Raw genomic sequence first — 7600 nt, 5'->3', positions numbered from 1 at the left:
GACATTGCAACATTGTTTTTCAATGAGACTGTCCTTGAGAGTCAACAAACTCCATTTCACTAAGAGGGTTAATTAAGGTCAAGTTTATAATGGGGTAGGAAGAAGCACAGACTGAAGTAGCCGTATATCAGATTGAGATTTCAAGGTCTCTGCGATGCATTAATAACTGTGAGGCTGTCTAATGTGGGCGGCATAACATGTTCTGCAGCAAAAAATCCTTGGAACAAGCCTGAAAAACCAAATACGGTTCCTTTCACTGGAGGGTTTTTTTTGACAGTGTTTTTCCGTCAGAAAACTCCTGCTAGTCAGCCTTGTTTCTGAGGGATTGTACCAGGTCAGAGAGCAGAGTGCTGATCCGGCAAGCTTTCCTGCGTTTGTCCAGGATGTGTGAAATGCATGATCTCTGTCTTACCCCAGCTGCAGCAGGGAAGTGGATCTGGTTCTGCTGCATCTCAAGGGTGTGGTGTTCCGTCTATAGTATCTGTGTATACGGTGGTTCTCCGTCTCCCCCCAAGCATAAATTTCAAGGGGTCAACCACACCTTCTTCCATGATGGTGAGCTGCAAACTGGGCAACACCCTGCCTGCAAACGGGAACGACCAAGGCCGGAGCTGCTGGTGAAGGGGCAGAGGCACTGTCCCCATGGAGCGGGAGCTTCTCTTTCTCCTGGTGATGGACAACAAACCACATGGCAGTGTGCCTGTCTGGTCCAACTCTGGTGCTGCTGCTTTTCTTGAAGTGCAGGAAGAAAGCTACCCTGGGGTAAAGTTTACATGCTGTGAAACTGCAAGAAGAGGAGAGGATATATTAAAACCCATAGGGGGAGGGAGGCAAAGCAAGGGGTGAGTGTGACTTTTCTGTTTATGTGTGTATATTTTTGCCTATTACAAGTAAGTGCAGGGCAGGTTTTGTTGTTTTTTCCCTCCAGATAAAGTGCCCACTAGTGATCAACATAACTTCCCCAGCACAACTTCTGTGGTCCCTTCTGTAAAATTACTTGTCTTGAAGGGAGGACTCACCAAATGGATCACCTAGATTTTTCAAAGCAGTGTTGATGATTTCTGTTTAATTTAAATTTTCAGACTCCATCTCTTCAGTTTCTGGAAATCTACATTGTGGTACTTTTGTCTTTTTGTCATTTTTATGTATATAGTAATAAGGACAGAAACTTTTAAATCCAAGCAAATAAGTGTCATTAAAAAAATACAGCTGTCAAGGACAAATGGAAGAGTACTGTTGTTGAGTGGCTTAGCTTTATAGAGCAACTAGAGCTCTCTCCCTCAGTCAAATAGTAATTTCAAGAAGTTCAGGCTATGACAGCTGCTCTAAGACAAGATGTTTAATTTCTCTTCAGGGGCGCATTTGTCACAGGCTAACGTTGTTTTGCATAGTGTAAAGGGAGCTTTTCAGATTCTTTTCAGCCATCTTCATGATACAACTTTGTGTTTCACAGAAGTAAGTTGTGTTGTACAATTTCTTTTTTTGTCATTCCCCATATGTGTGCCTGCTTCATATAGATCTCTATATAGAATAAGCTACTCAAAACTCTATCACATTTATTTTTAAGTAATCATGTAAAACATTACACAGCTTGATGATATAAATGATTCTTTGCAACAAAGAGAGAGCGATACAAGTGAAAGAATTATTTTTTAGCAGGCATGCCATGGGAAGACCAGGATCCTTAGGTTTGGCTTGCCTTTTTTATACTCCCTTTCTTCACTCAGTTTTTGAAAATTGAAGTATTCAGCAGAATGATTGTGTCTAATCAACATCAAGATGCACAGGATGTGTATCTCTGTCATTAAGGTAGCGAATTGTCAGGAAACAAATGTTTAACATCAAATTTCTCAGTTTCTGTTCCAAGCTGTAGAGAAACAAGAATGATGGACTCGAACTCTGTTTCTCCTGCCTTTCCTGCCTGTACCCTTTGCAATATGGAATCACAGCATGGCTCCTGCTCATTTTATTTCCTAAGTCTTTCCCCAAAGTCCTAGCTTATTTTTTCAGTATTTTCTTGAGCCTAATTCCTTCTCTCATTCCTTCCCAACTTGGCCCCTTTTTAAATCCTGGCCTTTCCATGCGCTAACCCTTCTGAACCTGTGCAGCTCCTGGTCCTGCCTGTGTGTAAGTTTGGCTGCTTCCGGCTTCCCCCTGTGTGCCTGGCAGACAGTGAGCAGGGAAGGAAAAAGGATCTTTGCTTTCAGTTGCAGTGCTTTGTGCCACAGTGGCATCTAGCTGCCGCAACGACAGATGAAATTCCACACGGTCCGTGCGGACCTGGTTTGGAGCAGGTCAGTGCAGATGGGCTCTTTAGAGAATTCATCTGCCAAAATGCTGAGCGTATGCAAAGTGCGATCAAAGTCTTAGGATGGCTTTAGCATTTGCTTTTTCCCACATCCAGCAGAAGATGAGTCCTTGTAACGAGAGACAATCCCAAGTGAGTTTCAGGTCTCTGCTGTGAAACTGGAAGTGCTAAAGCTTTTGAAGGAACTGGCTACGGAATTCTGTGTATATTTTTAAAAGTATTTCACCCTAATTTAGTCTTGGAAATGGTTTGAGAGTTTTTTAATAAAGCATTCTAAAAATATTTTTAAAATAATCAGCACAAGGTAAATTTTCCCAAGTAAAGATTAGAGACTGAGTGGAATGAGCCCTCCCTATAGATATTAGAAAATATTTAAGCAACTAAAGAAGATCATAAAAAGTAGGATCTTCTAATAGTTATAGGGGGCTGGTGAAAATTCCCTTGGAATGCTTTCTGTTGGTATCATTTCGACGTACGCTTACGTTATTCACAATTATTTTATGCTATGACTTTACAGCTAAATGTTCACCCAAAATATGTTTTGTTTATATCCAGATTTTAGCAACAAAGGAAAATAAGACAATAAGCACAAAACATCGTTTCCACAGGTTTGAACCTGCAAGGGTTTCTTAGCATGTCCAGCGTTTGCTAATCAGCAGCCCTGACACTGCAAAAATCGTATTAGCTTGTGCTTGGTTTTCCTGTCAGGGAGACGTCCATTAAGATCATTCGGGCTTCTCAGCTGCATGAAGCTACTCCAGGTATGTAACAGTTTACAGTGCCAGTTTTCACTGAGCCTTCGGTCTTGCACAAGTTTTCTAGTAATTTTTTAAGTTAACATTTACAACTTCTCTAATGTTTTTCCTTGTGATTCTGTAAAATAGTTCAAAAACTGTAATCACTCTGAGTGCGGAGATTTGTGAAATACTCATGCCAGTGAAGAATTTTACACTTAAAATGATCTTAAGGTTGGGGGGAGTTTTTTGCATCAGATAGATAAGAATGAAAACTTGACGAATGGACTGTGAGGGGAAAAAGTGTTTTCATTATTCCTGTGGCAGACTGTCCTGGCATTTGTCATTCTGGAGGCTGGTGGAACACCCTGCGGGGCATTATCCTCCCCACAAAAGGCAGCCACAGGGAACCCGCTAAACACAGCACACTGGGTAACGGGGCTTTTTTGTTGAAGTGTATTCTCCAGTGGATTCGGGGACTTTTAGTAGTTTCTAATGGTAATATCCTTAGCCAATTTTAAAAAATAAATTAAAAAAAGACGTTTTGTTCATTTTTAATGTAGTGACAATTTTGTGACATTTATTTGACAAGCTCCTTTGATCATGAACTGAAGCTAGGACTGAGGAAACCTCAAAACACATTTATGTACCGTGCTACATCCACAGAGACAGGGGGACTGACATGGTACCTTGTCAGAACAATCCTTTGGTATTCTTAACACATGATATTTATGTATTTCTAATTTGTTTTGCAAGAGTTTAATTTTAATTAAAATTTAAAGATTATGAAATCAATGATTTAGTTTCAGGGCTCTGGAGCAGAATGAGAATTTTTTAATAAGCTTTTGCATTTTTTATAGGAGGAAATGAAAGTTACAGTTTACCATACATCGTGCTTTCTTTTCTTAAATTGAAATGACTAAATTAAGATGACATACAGCTCAGGTTCTGAGTCAAGGAAGGAAGCCCTGTCTCTTCACAGTACTAGCCTAACTGTGGCCTACAGGATGGTGGAAGTAAGTCTGTAGGAAACAGAAGGGAAGGGTGGTGTACAGCCTTGCAGTATATATAATTTAGACACCTTTTTCTTCTTTGTGCCTCTTTGTCTTTCTTTCATTTTGTTTCTCCTCATAGATAAAGAAGTTGTGGGGCAATTAGCTCCTGCCCTTCTGTTTGCAGGGAAGTCAGTGGCTCACTATTACGCCAACAGTGTCAGAAAGGATTGACAAAGTGATGGAAAATATCAAGGCTCCATTTCCTCTAGGCTCAAGTTCTCTGTTGCTTTTCTCAGCTACATTGAATAAGGTATATCCTTCTGTGCTCTTCCCATTCCCACCCCTACGATATGTGTTTTACACAACTACTGTGCGATTGTATTTTCACAAGTAATTTCTATTTGCAGTTTATTATTAGCCCAAGATTAAAAAAATAAATAAATCACTGTGGTGCAATAGGAAGTGTCACCAGGTGGAGGAATTAAAACTCCATATTCATGTACAGGTCATTTGCAGATACAGCCGTGAACTATGTGGAGCATCTGCCAATAAGCCGTCTCATGGAGACACAAAGGTATTATTTTATACTCTGTTTGTGTTACAAAAGTGAGAGGAATTTTGCAAATCATATGCAAATGGTCAGCCTGACTGAAAAATGATAAAAGGAAGAATTTCCTTCTAGCATCATTACATTTAAAGGATGAAAGTGGTTTTTCTTAGTATTTCAATCTGTTAGGCAGGAATTTCTCCTAGAAGTCATTTTTGGGGGTGTCTCATAACTCTTGTTCATATATAACTCTTGTTCATGTATGTGTAGGTATGGGGGGAAAGGTATGAGGATGACAGGAGGAGGATGTAGGGCTGAGGGGAAAAATATAGAAAGTCCTATCAAAAATACATATTGGCTCCACACGTTGGTTCCATTTGAAAGTTACACTTAAAGAAGCCAAGAAAAAAGAGACAGGACCCTTTAATCTTCATGGTTACTTATGCCTTTAGAGGTATGGTTGAAGAGAAATTATTGAAGTAGAGAACAGGGTGCAGATCCTTCAATGGTATTATAGCAAACTTATATAAGCAGAGTCAGTGTTTACCAGCTGTGGATTTGATACCCAACCCTGATTCATTATTTCCTTTGCTACCAGTTTTGGTTTTTATGTCGGGGTTGGGGTTTTTTGATGGCTAAAATCTGCATAAAGATCTTAATGGGCCATGCTGAAATATGAATGAATAGAGCTATGTTAGGACTGACAAGTTAGTTTTTAAATCATTAGCATAAAGATTGGGGGCGGGGATCTCATCTATTTCAAAATAGTGGAATTAGAGGAGACCCTTTGAAAAACAGAAGTGGAAGGAAATTAACAATGATTTCATGATGAAGAGGCAGACTAATATGTAGGAGGGAAATCAAGAGAGCAAATCACTGCAAAAATAGCAGGCTTTCAGAATAAAACCTTGATTTATGTATTTCAGTACAGCAGGAAAAAATCACAGAAAAACAGAGGGAGACCCTAAAGCAGGAGGTTGAACATGTTGACCATAGTCACAGTGTGATTTTTGGTAGAATTTTATCCTTCAAAGTATACTAAAGGAATTGCTGGTTTGTATGAGTTCCTAGGGAAACATTATCTGAAATTAAGAAACCAATCATATTTGCTCTTTCACTGCTGGTAGGAAATCTGCTGTTTCCCATTGTTCTTTATTTTCAGATTACCATTCCTTTGCATCTCTCTTGTGGTTTACTACTAGCAAGTTATCAGGATCAAGATGAGAAAGTGTGCTGCAATTACGCAGGGGTTTTAGCTTGGGATCTCTACCTGTTTGTCTTGTAGAAAAGCCTGGTACTAAATGTCAAAGATTTGATGAACGTTCTAAATTAAAAAATAATAATAAACCATGAAATTGGAGTGGGAAATAATTCCTGGGTGGATTCTTCTTGTCTGTGTATTGAGAAGTTTCCCTCAGAGCTTTAGAAATTTCAGGATGAATAATATGGGGCCTCTGTTCCTGAGGTCATTAAGTCATTCTCTTATACCGTATAAGCCCAAGCACGTCTTGATAAACTAGTAGATAAATCCGATTGTTTGTACCAACAAAACCAACCAACCAAGCCGCTAATTAGGTTTCGAAGATGGTATATGTGCTTCAGAGACCAACACTGCAGTGGCCAAAGCCTTGCTATGCAAATATTGATCAAAGAAATTTGCAAAATGCTTTGAATTAAAAAAAAAAAAAAAAAAAAAAGGAAGAAAATATTATAATTAAAAAAACAAAATGGGGAGGGGGACACGACGACGAGGGATGGGACACCAAATGAAATGGCATCTCTGTTGAAACCAACAGTAAAACTTCATTGACTTCAGTGAAGATTCCTGGTATACCGCAGGTTCGTCTGAGGAGATGGCCACTGTTACTACTGTCAGGAAATACTAATCCTTTAATGGCAAGGATGATGGCAAAGGCCCAGGTACAGTACAGTAGTCTGGCATGGGTTCTGCCCTATGAGGTGCTCGGTTCTCAGGCCCCAATTCGGCAGAGCCCTGAGACACGGGGAGAGCTGTCAGCACGCCAGGAGTCCCAGCTGTCCTCTAAGTGCTTTACTGGATTGGTGCCAACATGCTCGGTTCTTTGAACAATTGGGCTACGTACAGTAAACATAAATTTTACCCTATGGTTTCATTGTTGATGGCTGCCAAGTTCACCTCTTACTTGTAGACTTGTGACTCCAATGATGTTATCAGCCTGCAGGCAGAAAGAGGAAAAATCTTTAACTTTGGGAGAGCCTCAGAAAGCAATGCAGCCAGATACATCTGTTTTGTCATCTGCCTGTCCTAATTGTTTTTTAGGGGTACAGCATATATGTCCCTACCCAGGGAACAGCTGGTGAGCACAGTGAATATTTTTCAAAGAACTTTTTTAACTAATGATACTGAATGGTAGTTTAAAATTGTTTCTGGTTTTCACAAGGGAAAAGCGTTACAGCAGAAAAAGTTGCTTCGCACTGCTGCTCATTGCTGATCCCTGGCCAAGAGAAGTCACTCAGTATTGCATAGATGAGTGACTCCAAAATCTATATCAGCCGAATCATATTTTTAATTTCTTTTTTCAAAGCAGAGGCCACACTGTACTTGTGGGATTGAGCTGGGAACAAGTTCATTAAACTAACAAAATGAGACAGGTGTGTAGCAGAACTGTCAGGAAAAGCCAGCAGTGATCCAACCCAGTGTCTTATTAATGAAGTACTGTATTTATGGGGATAGCACTAAAGGTTTTTAGGGTGATGAACCATTTATGTCATTTTCTGTGATAAGCATTATATTTTGCAAGTTATAACTACTTGTGTTGAGTGTGCCCTTTGGATGCCACGATTCAGGTATGCATGTGAGGCCTCTAAAAGACAGGTTAAACAGTCTCAAAAGTAATGATTTATTTTTTTAAATTGGTTTTGAAAACTAACACAGAAACTGGCCATTGAAGTGATAGAAATATTTTCGTGAATGTTGATTTGTTTGCAGCAGTGTCTGAGAGGTAAAACTCACTCTGGCACCTCTGCGTAGAATTCT

General features: G+C 39.7%; 1 long non-coding RNA gene across 16 annotated transcripts in view; it reads left to right on the top strand.

Moving 5' to 3' along the window:
- Window positions 1–237: 237 nt before the first annotated feature.
- LOC141743924 (uncharacterized) overlaps window positions 238–7600 on the top strand; it is a 77720-nt gene continuing 70357 nt past the window's right edge. For 13 of the 16 annotated variants that reach the window (XR_012587264.1, XR_012587267.1, XR_012587261.1 and 10 more), the window contains exons 1-5: window positions 238–842; window positions 2864–3069; window positions 3903–4058; window positions 4177–4347; window positions 4445–4611. This is a non-coding gene — a long non-coding RNA (uncharacterized LOC141743924). Of the gene's footprint in view, window positions 843–2863; window positions 3070–3902; window positions 4059–4176; window positions 4348–4444; window positions 4612–5762; window positions 6505–7600 lie in introns of those variants that run through there. The other 3 variants (XR_012587254.1, XR_012587256.1, XR_012587268.1) reach the window with 3 other exon arrangements.

This window comes from Larus michahellis, chromosome 5, assembly GCF_964199755.1.
Source record: "Larus michahellis chromosome 5, bLarMic1.1, whole genome shotgun sequence".
NCBI classification, from domain to species: Eukaryota; Metazoa; Chordata; class Aves; order Charadriiformes; family Laridae; genus Larus; species Larus michahellis.
This window is presented reverse-complemented; position numbering and strand designations above follow the sequence as displayed.